The sequence below is a fragment of the Sciurus carolinensis genome, chromosome 2, assembly GCF_902686445.1.
Source record: "Sciurus carolinensis chromosome 2, mSciCar1.2, whole genome shotgun sequence".
NCBI lineage: Eukaryota > Metazoa > Chordata > Mammalia > Rodentia > Sciuridae > Sciurus > Sciurus carolinensis.
The window spans coordinates 122,498,121-122,512,524 of record NC_062214.1 but is presented as its reverse complement, the minus strand read 5'-3'; the positions used below and the strand labels follow the sequence as shown (position 1 = coordinate 122,512,524).

The 14,404-nt window shown below is 40.1% G+C and overlaps 1 pseudogene; it reads right to left on the bottom strand.

The window, feature by feature from the left end:
- Positions 1-10,901: 10,901 nt before the first annotated feature.
- LOC124976483 (ribosome maturation protein SBDS-like) lies at positions 10,902-11,644 on the bottom strand (annotated as a pseudogene).
- Between the last annotated feature and the right edge of the window lie 2,760 nt (positions 11,645-14,404).

Here is a 14,404-nt window from a genome sequence, read left to right as displayed (position 1 = left end):
ACATCCAATTTCTATAATACATAGTAACTGTAAATTTCAAGGAAGCTCAAACAGACCAAGAGATTAGTGGGCTTCCTTCCAACAGTTTGTTTTATTTATTAGGATATGTTGGGAAAAGTATTGTTATAAGAATTATATACCAGGTGAGATTTTAAAAGAAGGACCCTTGCATCTTTGCCACATTAGCATGCTCTGCGTACTGCAGACTCAAGGACCAGCCTCCAGAGGGGCATGGTGGTACACACTTACTTGTGACTCAGGAGGCTAAAGCAGGAGGATCACAAGTTATAGGCTAGCACTCAGAAACTTAGTGAGACCCTACCAAAAAGATAAATCAGCCTCTAATCCCACCAAGGGTTTATGAGATTGTAGACCTTTTTTTCTTTTCCATATACAGTGCTGGGGATCAAACTCAGGACCACGCACATGCTAAGCATGCACTCTATCTCTGAGCTATACCCCAGCCCCTAACCATATTTTCTTTTATAGCCTTAGTCACACACAAAGTTAATAAATAACAGAGATGGATTTAAACACAGATCTGTTGAACTCCATAGTGCATGTTTAAATAACCATGTTTTAGTATATACTATATTGTCTCCACTCATATCTTGAATTATTCCAACACAATAACAAGTATTCCAGACCTCTCCTGATAGACCTGATAAAAGAAAAAGTTTAAGATGTCATAAATGTAATTTAATGTACTTGGGACTATAGCTCAGTGGCGGAGATCTTGCCTGGCATGCATGAAGCCCTGGATTCCATCCCCAGCACTGAAAAACAACACCACCATCCTTAAAATTACAAGAGTCAGAGGATGGAAGGATGAAGAGAGGAAGAGCTTGGGAAGTTAAGAGCTAAGTTAGTTGATCAGTTAACAGTTGCAGATTAAACCAACAAAAAGACTGCTTTGGACTTAAATGCCTTCATGGCAGACCACCAGGGACCCCTTACCATATTTGCATATGAACTTTCTGGACAGTTAACCCCAACCAATCCAGAAGCAGTAAGTACTTCTCCATCAAGTACCTCTCTTTGTGAACTGTTCTCTCCTATCCCAAAACTTCCCTCATTTTGTGTTATTTCACTCTTCCTATAGCCAATGTACATGCAATATAATCAGTGCTTTCCTTCCCAAAGTTGATTAAAGTACTCTTAATTTGAGGTCGAGGGACATTTTCCAACTAGTACCTAGTCCTGGTGCTGGTAGTTTTGGAAACTTGTCCCAGGACAAGTTTCTGGCTAGCATCTCTGAAGCCTCCTTTTATTTCAGAGATTCCTCAGTCTCAAGAATTTTGGTTTAACAATCCAAATTTCATATTTTGTTTCATTCTTCCTACAAGGCATTAAAATATTTGCTCAAGTCCATTATTTTGATTTCCAAATGCCCTCCCAACTCAAAAGCAGCACTTCAGTTCTATGTGAAATCAGGTGGTGTCCTGATTACTCTTTTGATGTGAGTCTGTACTCTGGCAGACCCCATCTTCCAAGAACTGTGGACTGCTGTGTTCATGAAAAAGGCCTCTTGGGCAGTAGTATATTTTTATGTGGCCTTCTGTAGACATTAATTCTGAAGAAACTGGGTGTGGTGGCGCACACCAGTAATTCTAGCTGAGGCAGGAGGATCCCAAGTCTAAGGCCAGACTGGGAAACTTACTGAGACTCTGCCTCAAAATAAGGTAAAAATTGTTGGGGATATAGTTCAGTAGTACAGCACTTGCTTGGCATGTATAGGCCCTGGGTTCAATCACCATCACCATGGGGAAAACAAAACAAAACAAAAATCCCTGAAGACATGCCAAAGGGAGCAGGTGCTACTCTGGCCACACACCAGATTGAAAATCAGAGGACTTGCATTCTAAGGTCAACTCTATCTCAACCAGCTATTTAAACTTGGGCAAGATTTTCTGCACCATTTGAACCAGCTATGTAGTGAGAAATAGGTGAGTAGTTAGGAAAGTGAGAATAGCTATTTCTCTCCAACTGCTAAAATGTGGCTGGCAAGCTGCAGGTAGGATTGTTTGGGTTCTGTTCAATCTCTAGGATTGTCAGTGAATGACATGGAACTCCTCTTCCCAGGCTCTCCCAAGAGACAGTGCTCAAGGATTATCAGATTGTAATATGTGTTCTAGTCTTTCCTCTCTAGACCAGATGGTTTCACTTTTTCTTTTCATGGATTTGTCAAAAGCTAAAGTAGCAATGTCAATCCCTCATTATGTAGCTGGCTGCACAGTTCCAGCAGGTGTAACCACAGCTTCGAGTGTGCGTAAGAAAGAGAAGGTAGGGGCCGAAGTTCTGGTAATGAGACAGCTAGAGTGCCTGGTCATAACAGATTTTATGGTTAAGCTGGGGAAGTTTTTATTGTGGCTACAAATCTAGAATATTGGCACTCAGGGTAGGATGTAGCTCAGTGGTTCAGTGTATATAGCATATATGAGGTCCTGGGTTCAATCCCCATCACTAAATAAATAAAAAGAATATTGCTACTCAAAATAGCCATTGACTTTTTATCTTGTTCAAATGTGTGTTTGTTAAAATGCAAGGAGCAAGTCCTAAAGTTACTTACTGACTGGGGTTTAGACAGCAAGGGTTTAGTATGCATATCTTCTAAACAAGTGTCCCATGATGGTATGGAATTTTGATTATTAAATTTTTATTCAAAAGGCAGAAGTATATATGGGAATAATGTGCTAAATTTGTTCATTGCCTTATAACAAGACCACTTCTAGTACCTCTGTAGGTCAAGAAACATAAGCATTTCCCTGATTACATGAGGAGGGGAAGAACTGCTGAGTTTTATGGATCACCACAATGTTTCCCTGGATTTGCTCACCCCAACCCTAGATCTGTACAGTTATTAGCGAAACGTGACATTACTGTGTATATTTCAGGGCATGGTTTGGATGTTGAGTAATTTGAAAATACCAACTAATAAATATTTGTTGGATGAATGATGAGGGAACATAACAAACACCGTGGACATAAGTCTCCTTGTCCAGGTAGATTCATTTACCACAAGGATCAGCATGTACCACAGTTAATCTATCACCCAAGATGAGCAATTCCACTAAATGTAACTTCTGCCCAGTTCCAATGTGTTAGGCATTAGAGGTGTTAAAAAGTTACAGAAGGCCATTGTTTTGGACTGAGTTCCTGCACTAGCCTCCGACAGATCAGACTAAAAATTAAAATGAGGCCACTCATACTAAGGTTTCATGTTATCAGACTGAAAGTAAGTTGTCATCTGACTTTCAAGAAATCAGGAGAGCAAAATAATAACCAGATTTCCCAAACTGGCCGGTTTCAACTGGCATGATAATGAAGTGATCTCTGCTTTAATCCTTACACCAAAAAAGGTAGCCTCAAGTAATCTGGTGCTAATCAATCAGTTGTTTTTCTATGGTTCTGTCTTCTAGCCCCTGCCTTGCAGGAAAAAAATTTTGAAATGACCAATCTGCGTTTTGTTCTTTGTTTCTGCTTTTGTTAGCCATTTTCTGTATATATGACCAACCTCCTGGTGGGGCATGGTGGTGTATTCCTGTAATCCCAGTGACTCAGAAGGCTGAGGCAGATTTGAGGCCAGCCTCAGCAATTTAGCAAGGCCCTAAGCAATTTAGTGAGACCCTGTCTCAAAATAAAAAATAAATAGGGCTGGGGATGTAACAGTGGTAAAGCACTTCTGGATTCTATCCCTAGTACAAAAACAAAAATAAGCATACAAACAAACAAACAAACAAATGTTTGCCTAACATGTTCAAAGCTCTGATTTCAACCCCAGTACTGCCTATTGGAATATTCTATTTTATGGATGAAGTGTTGCCCAATTCCAGAATTACAAATAAATCCAATTAAGATCTTTAAACTGTTGTAATTTGTTCTTTGACAGGTGATTATAAAGGTTTCAGAGTGGGATGACCAGAGTAACCTGATGTAAACGAGCCTTACACTTGGCAGGCCTAGTGCTCCGTTTATCTATTTCAGCCTGTACTGGTCAGCTTTTTATTACCATAACAAATAACTGATTGTTCTCTCTGTATTTCTATTTTTGTGGTACTGGGGATGGAACACAGGCTTCCTGCAGGCTAGGCAAGCGTCTATTACTGAGTTATATCCTCAGTCCCTGTAACAAATAAATGAGTTAGGTGGGCATTGTGGTACACGCCTGTAATCACAGCTATTTAGGGGCTAAGGCAGCAAGGTCGCAAATCTGAGCCTGGCAATTTAACCAGTGCCTGTGTCAAAATGAATTTTTTAAGAAAGAGCAGGGGTTATAGTATAGTGGTAGAACACTTGCTCGAGGCCCTGGGTTTAATCCCCAGCACCAAGACACAAACACACACACACACACTCACACACACACACACACACACACGCAAAGATAGAAAGAAACTTGAGGTAAATAACCTCATAAGGACAAAAGGTTTGTTTTGGATTATGGTTGCAGAGGTTTCAGTTCTTGGTCACTTAACCCCATGGCTTTAGGGCCTGTGATGAGGCAGTACATCATGTGGGAGCACGTGATAATGTGGTATAGGAAGTCACTTGAAAATGGAGATAGGATAATACCTGAGGTAAGATCCTACCAGAGACTCCACTATATTCTCAGCTCTTATGCTCCTGCATGAGAGAAGTTCAAGCAAGACATAAGACTTACTATAAGTACAGCAAAGTTTATTAGAAGAGAAAAAAGCGGGAAAGACACTCTCAAAGGAGAGAGCGGGTCCACTCTCTTAGCAGAGTGACTCCTCACTTCTTTGTGAGCTCAATTTTACTGGGGTAGGAGGGGAGGTTTCTGGACAATTCTGCCCAAGCACTACCTTTAAACTTTTGACTGATAGTAGGACTTTTTTAAAGTCAGATTTTTAAAGTCCCTACTGTGCATGCTTCTACCTAAAGGCAGCTCTTGATCATTTTGGTTTGTGTAAAGGTCACAAAGGCCCTCTTTCATTCTGGTCTAGCTGGATCAGGTAACTTGGTTTTTCGGGTTTTTTTGTTTGTTTGCTATCAGTGAAGGAATTTTTGGATCTGCATTCCTCATCCCTAAGAATTATTTACAACCCTGAAAGTAACAAGCTTGTCACTCAAAGGTTGCAACACACTGCAAATCTTTTAAAATCACAGGTGGGTCAGAATGTCCTTGTGTGAACTGCTGCAAAGAAAGGGTGAGAGTTAGCACGTAGGCCAGTCTATAAAATTAACCCATTAAATTCCATGTTCCCACTGCTCATGTCTACCTGCTACTTAACATGCTCATTTCATGGCAGCAGGGAGGCAAAAGAGAAAGAAAGGAAGAGGAGAGACCCAACATCTCCTTCAAGGGCACACCCCTGGTGACCCAACTTCCTCTCACTAAGTCTCACCTCTTAAAAGTTTTACTGTTACCCTGCGCCAATCTTGTACTGCCTAGGTAACTAATCTTGCTTACATTTGAGGACGGGGTGCCTGGAAGCCAGTAGTTCCTCTTTAGGTGTGCTGCTACCTTAAACCAGTTGGATCTATGCAGCTGCCAGCATGACCACCAGACAACCTCCAATTCTATTATAATCCATCTGCATGCTAAATGAGACTCCTCTCACCACCGCCCACCCCTCCTCCCCGTGCCATGACAGTTGATAATTGCCATATGATGCCCAGAAAGAACCATAAAAGCATCAAAAAGAGGCAATGCCTGAATTCCCACAAAAACTCCACCTGTTTTCAGAAAAGACATGAAAATTCCTCTCCTTCATTAGCCTATCCACTCAACCAAGGTTTTTTTTTTTTTTTTTTTTTTTTTTTTGGGGGGGGGAGGTGTTGTTATTTTTGGTGTGGTACTGGGGATGAACCCAGGGCCTCACACATGCCAGGCAAGTTCTCCACCACTGAACCACATCCCCAGTCCTTCCCCTCATTTATATTATACTGTATTTAGAATATTTAGAATGTCCTAACCCCTAATGGGTTGAGAAGGTGATCTGTGACTCTTTTGCCTTCCTCATTTCTCTTATTCTTGGTTAAAAATAGACCTTCCTTAGCTGGGTGTGGTGGTGCATGCCTGTAATCCCAGTGACTCTGGAGGTTGAAGAAGGAGGATTGTAGGTTCAAGGCTAGCCTCAGCAATTTAGTGAGACCCTAAGCAATTTAATGAGACTCTGTCTCAAAATAAAAAATAAAAAAAGCTGGGGATGTGATTTAGTGGTAAATCACCCCTGGGTTCAATCTTCAGTACCCCAAAAAATTTTTTTAAAGTAAATAAATAAAACTTCCTTCACTGCTTAATGGATACTTGGTCTGATTACTGGTTTCACAATTCTGAGAGGAAAAAAAAGTCCCAGTTTGGGGTCAAAATCAGTTACACTACCATATCCCAGTTGTGTCACAGGCTGGTGACCATATCTTTAACACATAAGCCTTTGGGAGACACTTACCTGAACTGTACCAATGATCAAAATTTAATGACTTAAGCTGGGTATACTGGCACATGCCTGTAAATCACAATGATTCAGGGGGCTGAGACAGAAGTATCACAAGTTCAAGTTCAGCCTAAGCAACTTCACAAGACTGTCTCAAAATAAAAAACAAAAAGGACTGGGGATGAAGTTCAGTGGTAAAGTGTCCCTGGGTTCAATCCCCAGTACCAAAAAAATTAAATTTAATGACTTGAAACAATCATTTTAATTCAATAGTCCTACCTAATCTGTGGGTTGTACATTCCAGGACCACCAGTGAATGTGTGATACCTCAGACAGACCAAATTCTATGTATACCATGGTTTTTCTTATATATACATACCTATAATAAAATTTAATTTATAGCCAGGCATGGTGGTGCATGCCTATAATTCCAGCAACTAAGGAGGCTGAGGCAGGAGAATCATAGTTTCAAGGCCAGCTTTGGGAACTAGCAAAAACCAATAAGTAAAAAACAACTGGGACATATCTCAATGGTAGAGCACTCCTGGGTTCAATCCCCATTGCCAAATAAATAAGGAAATAAGTACAGTTTAATTTATAAATTAGGCACAGTAAGAGACTAATAACTAATATTGAAACAGAACAATAAACTGTAACAGAGGTTATGAATTGTTTATTTCTAAAATTTTCTATCTGATATTTTCTGACCACTATTGACCATGGGTTACCAAAACCGTGAAAAATGAAACCATGGAAAAAGGGAGTCAGATGTGTATCTCACAGTTTTATGCCATTTGTTTCACTAAATTTAGGCAGTGATCCACAGATAATTCTTCTATTTCAAGTGTCACTGACAAAAAAAATGAAATGATGACATTCATTTGGTAGGTGGGCTGATCTAGAGGGCTCAAGACAGCTTTGTTCACACGTCTGGGGTCTTGGTGGGGGTGGCTGGAAGACTGAGCTCAGGTGAGACTTAACAGAAGCACCTATATGTGACATCTTTAACATCACAGTCCCAAGGCAATTGGACTTCTTGGCAACTCAGGGCTTCCCAAGGAACTATTTCAGAGTAGTGGGTAGAAGGTGGAAGTTTACTTGGACATACCTGAAGTCCTGGAATGTCACTTCTGCCAGGTTATGTTGGTCAAGCAAGTCAGTAGTCAGCCCAGATTGAAGAAGTAAGGAATCTGACGTCACTTCTCAGTGAAAGGGAGAAACAAAGAATATGGGGTTGCCTTTCATTTACCACACCTGATAAAGGAGTCTAGTCAGTGGGGAATGTCCCTTAAAAGAAAATGAAGAAAGATTATGTTAGAAGTTAACAGTCCAGAGACCAAAAGCAGGCTTATTTTTGTCAGAGGAATCAGAAGGGAGATGATCCCGAGGTTCCTGTAATCTGCTAATTGGTGTCTGCTGCTTCCAGGTGGTCCAGAAGGGCTTATCTGGGGTGCTAAGAGCTATCAAGTAAGTGCTTGTCCACATATCACAAATTCTGTGATGCTTTAAAGTTGATGGTGGTGATGTCACAGGAGAAGAGATGTCTCTGAAGAAAGGATGTCTCTCAAGGAGTTCCCAACTCAGGACAATGGAGTTCTTGGTATACTTGATGGAAAAGAATTTCAGCATGCCCAGTGAGAGACACAAAGGTTTATTTAGAGAAGCAGAGGCACATTCAAGGGAGAATGTAGGCCATCTCCAGAGGGAAAGACAGCAACCCCTTGGTGTGGGGTGTTAATATTTATAAAGGAATGAATACTAGGACTGAACTAGAGGTGGAATCAGTGCAGAGTTATATGATTTTGTGCAAGTTTTTCTTGTGCTTGTGCATTGCCCTGATGTTAAATTTTTGCAGGCAAAGTCATGGGTCATGAGCACTTCTCTTGAGACTCAGTCTACCTTTCCTTTTCTGTATCCCCATATTTGATTAAAGAGAAACATACTCTGAATCAGATGGTAGTTATTCAAAAAGGAGGGGGGAAAGGTAAAACCAACAATGTTTCCACTTCCCACTGACTCACCCCTTTCTCATCTTCTTATCAGAGGCCTGCTATTCCCATTTCCAAGTTTGTCTTCTCCAGGAAGTGTCTTGAGATCCCTCCCCACAACCATATACCCCCTATAGTCTGGTCCTCAGTCTAATATAGCACTTCTCATTATCTCCCATGTGTTTCTGTGACTTCTTCATGTGTCTGTCTTGAGGACTATGAATCCTTGAAAAGAAGGCATGATTTACACATTTTACAAAGGTATTAGTACTATCCTCTGCACTTGATAGGTATTTAGCAGATGTTTGACAATGAATGTGCATAAAACTGACCAGAAGTGAGTAATTTTAATAGGTCGTGGGACCCTTCCCTAAAGAGTCTCTAAAGACTGAAGAGATAGCACTCCTGGGTCCCAGAAACATCATTCTGGAAACTGCACTCATCTGTTGGCAATTGCATCTCAATACCATTGATCTGCAATTAGGGGTGTAGGTCATATATGGAGGAACAAGTAAGTGATCCTCTAAGAACTTGAAAAATAAGGAAAATAAGATAATTCTGTGAGAATTAAATGAATTCAATTCAGTGGGAAATGGTGGAATGTTTCCTTGGCTTTGGAATTGTTTCTTGATTGGCAAAACTCCTGATTTGATCAATGATTGTAATCTGAAGAAATATTGCTTTGACTCAAGGGAGTGACTAGTTTAGGAAATCAGAACTCCCAAAACAGCAAATATTGGCACTGTCCATGGGAAAGAAAAGCTGAATTAGAACTTTGTGGACATCTTATAAGTTGAAAGATTTTTCTCTGTTTCAATCAAAGAAAGTTTATCTGGCTCCCCGCAAAACCCAGGTGAACTATTCTTTAGGGATCAGTCACTGTCTGACTGGAACAGAATCTCTGGGAATTGGTTCAAATTTTTAATTTATATATATGCAATTCAGGTGTGGCAAGTGCATTCCTTATTAAACTTGTTAAATAAAAACTATGAGAGGCCATCATTTTGGACTAACCTTCTATACTAGGCCCCAACAGAACAGGCTACAGATAAAAATGGAGTCACTCACACGAAAGTTTCATATCACCAAGCCATAACTAAGCTGTTTATATGGTTGTCTGAGAAATCAGGATTGGAAAAATACGTGCCAAAGTTCCCAACAGGCCAGTTTCAATTAGCAGGATAATGAAGATTTCTCTGCTTTAATCCTTACACAAAAGAAGTAGCCTGAAATATCCTGATATTAACAGAATATTTTTCTATGATTTTGCCTCCCTGTCCCACTGTTTAGAGGAAAGTAACTTTGAAATGACCAATCTACTTGTTGTTCTTTTGTTTCTGCTTTCTTTAGAAACAAAAGATTTTCTGCAGATAAAATCAAACTCAACCCACAGGAATACTTACTTCATTCTATGAAAGAAAGTTTTGCTCAATTCTACAATCACAAATAAAGACAATTAAGATCTTCGAACTAAGGGCTGGGGTTGTAGCTCAGTCACAGAATGACTGTTTAGCCTTGAGACCCTATGTTCAATTACCAGCACTGCCCCCCGCACAACCCCCTAAAAGAAGAAATGTCCTAGGTGGGTCCTGCTTCTTATTACTTCCTGTTCCTTGATATGCCTCTGCTCCACTCAAGTCACCCTGATCAGTCTCTTTTTTCATGTTTCCCAGATCTTATGGTGACAATGAATGCTCTGTCACACCCACCGCCCACCTTTTTTTTTTTTTTTTCAATACTGGAGATTGAGCCGGGAATGCTTTACCACTGAACTACCTTCCTAGCCCTTTTAAAAGATTCATTTATTTATTTATGTTTTCGTGATGCTGGGATTTGAATCCAGGGCCTCACACATGCTAGGCACATGTTCTATCAGTCAGCTACATCTCCTATTCTTTTTTTTTTAATAAAAATAATGTTAGTTTTATTGATTATATAAAATTTTAGCTGTATTAATATGTATTACAACTTTAAGAATTAGAAATAAATGACTTTATGTTTTACAAAGAATAATCCAAGTTACAGTAGCATGTTCAATGACAATTATTTAGTCCTACTGTCATCACATACCTATTTTCAGATAATCAGGAAGTCACCATCCAAGCTTTACTGACACGATAGTTACCCCTAGAGATGTTATTATGTAGAAACAAGACATGTTTTCTTTCCAGTAAATACTCCTTTTTGTCACAAAGATATATTCCCCAAATAATCTTACTTATATGATGTACAAAATTTTACTTTTTAGCCATAAGAGTTGTATCAAGTAGGTTTCATTTTGGAAAGCTATAAAGGCCTGAGACAGCAGCAAAATGACCTCTGGACTTGGTACCTCTGAGTTTTCATTTTGGCTTAGAACACCAATTTAAAATTAAAACAAAATCATTCCCACATTCATGTAGGAAAAATCTTTTTATGTGCACATTAACAAGACAGAAAAGTCAAATTGAGCAAGTTTTTTTTTTTTTTGGCAAATCACAGAAATAAAACAGTGCCATCAGAAACAAAAACATCTGCTTTAGTGTCTTATAGCAGAAGAGACTGATGGATGTCCTGCAAATTTCTCATCTCCTTCTTCCACATCTTTCAAATTGAATACTTCCGAAGAAACTTTGCCTTTTGTTTACTTTCATTAGCTTATCAATTTCTCAGAAACACTCTGCGTCAATCAGACACATAATTTCTAGCTGCAGGCTGTAGTCTTTCTTTTCTATAACCTTAATCAATGGCTTGAGCTTGTCCTTCAGCTTCTTTCCTTCCTTCACTGGTAGAATGAACCCGAAGCCTGTTGTGAGCACATTCAATCTTCATTTTCTCCTTCAGCTGCTTTACTGCTTCCAAAGTCTGCTGTTTTGTACTCTTGTCGGGTTTGACTGAGTAGTGGATGTCCTTTGTGGCTCTCTCAATAAGGATAACAGTGTATGGTCTCTTTGTTTCTGGGTCGACACATTTGTGTGCCACAATGGTTGCAATATTCCTAAACATCTGCTCCAGCTGTGTGTTCCTTTCTTTATCTGATACCTGAACCTCTCCTTTAGTCAAAATCTGCTTATAGATTTGTTAGGGTTCCAAATGCACTGATGAGATCTTTGTTCTTTGCAACCTGACCTTTAGAAACATTTACAAACACCCAGTGGGTTTGTAGGACTTCATCAAGGTCTTTCCCCCTTGTTGTTGTAGCAGGCTGTCTCCAAGTGCTTTCCAGCGCGCTTCATGCCAACCTCTGCCACGTTATTTATTGCTAGGGGTGAAGATGGACATGGAGGCTGTGATCTGTGAACCAGGGCTTCTCGCCTCACTGCTACTGGCACCCAATTCCAACGACCCCAGGCGCACAAAACCGTAATTACCCCCAGAGCACTTCGCCCTCCAATTCTTTTTATTTTTGAGACAGGGTCACACTAAGTTGCGTAGGCTAGCCTTGAAATCGTGATTCTCTTGCCTTAGCTTCCTTGGTAACTGGGATTTTAGGCATGTGCCAGCTTCCTCTTCCTCTTCCTCTTCCTTTTCTTCTTCCTCTTCTTCCCCTTTTTCCCCTTCTCCTCCTTCTCCTCCTCCTTCTTCTTCTTCTTTTTAAATTTGTAAACAACAGAAATGTATTGCTTACAATTCTGGAGCCTGGATAGTTCAAGATCAAGAGTCTGGTGAGGCTTTGCTCTCTGCTTCTCAGATGGCACCTTGATGCATCCTAACATGGTAGAAGGGTCAAAGAAGCTTCTTTGCATCCCTTTTATGCAGACGCTGACATAAAAAAAATCAATGGTGGTTCTTGATGTGGGTGGGATTGCAAAGTTGGGCGTATTTGTTGACTTTCACAATTAAGATTATTTTTGGCATTTGATGAGTAGGACTTGAGATTGCTAGACATTTAGCAATTGTGCAGCGCACTCCCATACAATGGGAACATTCCTGCATCTCCAACTGGAATGACTATCCAGTCATTCATGTTGTAGAAATTCATTGTAATTTGGATTTAACTTTATTTTAAATATAAACTCAAGACATTTTATGCATAGCTTTAATAGATATTAAACTTTCAGGAATGCAATTACCCTAAAAATCATGAGATGATCATGCATTTCCTGGTTCAATAATCTGCCAAAAGTTATTCATTATTTTGGAAAACCATGCTACATTAGTAACTCCGTTCATGGTATATGAATCACTATTTGTGTTAGTCAGTTTTCCACTGCTGTGACAAAAAGATTTATTTTGGCTTATGGTTTCAGAGATTTCAGGCCATAGCAATTTCATCCTGTTGCCTTTGGGCGTGTCGCATGGCAGTACATCACGGTGGGGAGCACATAGCAAAGGAAACTCATCACCTCATGATGGATAGTTGGAAAAGAGTGAGAGGAGGGGCTGGGGTGTCAGTATCCCCTGAAAGGGAATGCCCCTGTGACCTAGTAGGCCTTATATCCTAAAGGTCCCATCAATTCCCAGTAGCACCACAGACTGGTGACCACACTTTTAGCATATGAGTCTTTGGGAGACATTTAGGATCCAATTGTATCGCCATTATAGCATGTTTGTATCATTCTGCATTTGTGGTATTTATGTTCAAGGTAATTCTATACAGTATGTAAGCATCTGACTACCACATTTGAACACTCTTAAATACTACGCCCAAACATTTATATATCTAAATATGTACTATTTATTTACAAATCACCTTTCTTCTGATATTCCTGTATATCTCTTTAGGACATTTCATTATTGTTATTGTTAATCATCATTATTTTGGTTCTGGGTGGTCAAACCCAGGGACTTGCACATGCTAAGTGCACAATTTACCACTGAACTATACCTCCAGTCCCACATTTTGTTAACTCTTAAAATTGGGGGTTGTGAATGTATTGTATTATTTATGAATTGTATTTTAAAATAATATAGGAATAATTTTATATATTTATTATAAAGGGGAGTGTTTCAGTATGGGTTGCTCTAACAAATTACCATAGACTGAATGGCTTAAATAGCAAACACTTATTTTTCATAGTTCTGGAGGCTAGAAGTCTGAGATCAGATGCCAGTGTGGCAAGAGCCATCTTCCAGGTTGCAGATGGTTGACTTTTCATTGTATCCTCACTTGGCAGAAAGAGAGCTAGTAAGCTTCCTCTCTGGCCTGTCCTTATGAGGCCACTAGTACTATTTGTGAGGGACCCACCCTATGACTTAATTGCTTTCCAAAGATCCCACCACCCAAATACTATCACATGGAAATTAAGGTTTCAACATTAAACTTGGAGTGGAGGAGGGGGTGCGGGGGGCATAAAAATGCAGTCCACTGAAGGGAATGATGAACTGATTGGATGAATTTTAATGGAGGTTTCTAAGGAAGGAAGGTGGGAGGGTAAGTATGAGATAGGACTTTGGGGACACAGAAAAAGGAAGAGCTCCAAGAGAAGTGCCCATGAACTAATGAAATGCAGGAAATGTCATGAACCTTTGCAAATTTCTGAGCAACCCAGCCCACAGCCTTTACCTGCCCCACTGACACATGACCTTGTCGGTACAAAGTACATGGGGCAATACACAAGTGCAGGGAAAACTGGCACAAAATCGTGTAACCTTACTGACTCACCTCTAGACCCGATCCTGGCCACCATTCCTCTATAAATATTAATACCCCACACCAAGGGATTGCTGTCTTTCCCTCTGGAGATGGCCTTCATTTTCCCTTGAATGTGTTTTCCTTGTTTTGCTCCCAAAACTTCTCACTCTGGAGACAGCCCACATTCTCCTTTGAATGTGCATCTGCTTCCCTAAATAAACCTTTGCCTGTGTCTCTGAGTGGTTGCGCTGAAATTTTTTCCCATCAAGTATGCCAAGAACCCCACTTGATCTGAGTTAAAATCCCTCTCTCTGGGAACTCTGGTACTTCCTGTGTCAAGTTAATAGAGAAGACAGAATGCCACCAATTCTGAACCAAAGCTCAGTTGTTACCTGAGACTCAAGGGTACCTCCCTAAGGAAAGCTATACTATTTTCCAGAAGACAGCTGATCTCTGCTACTATTTGT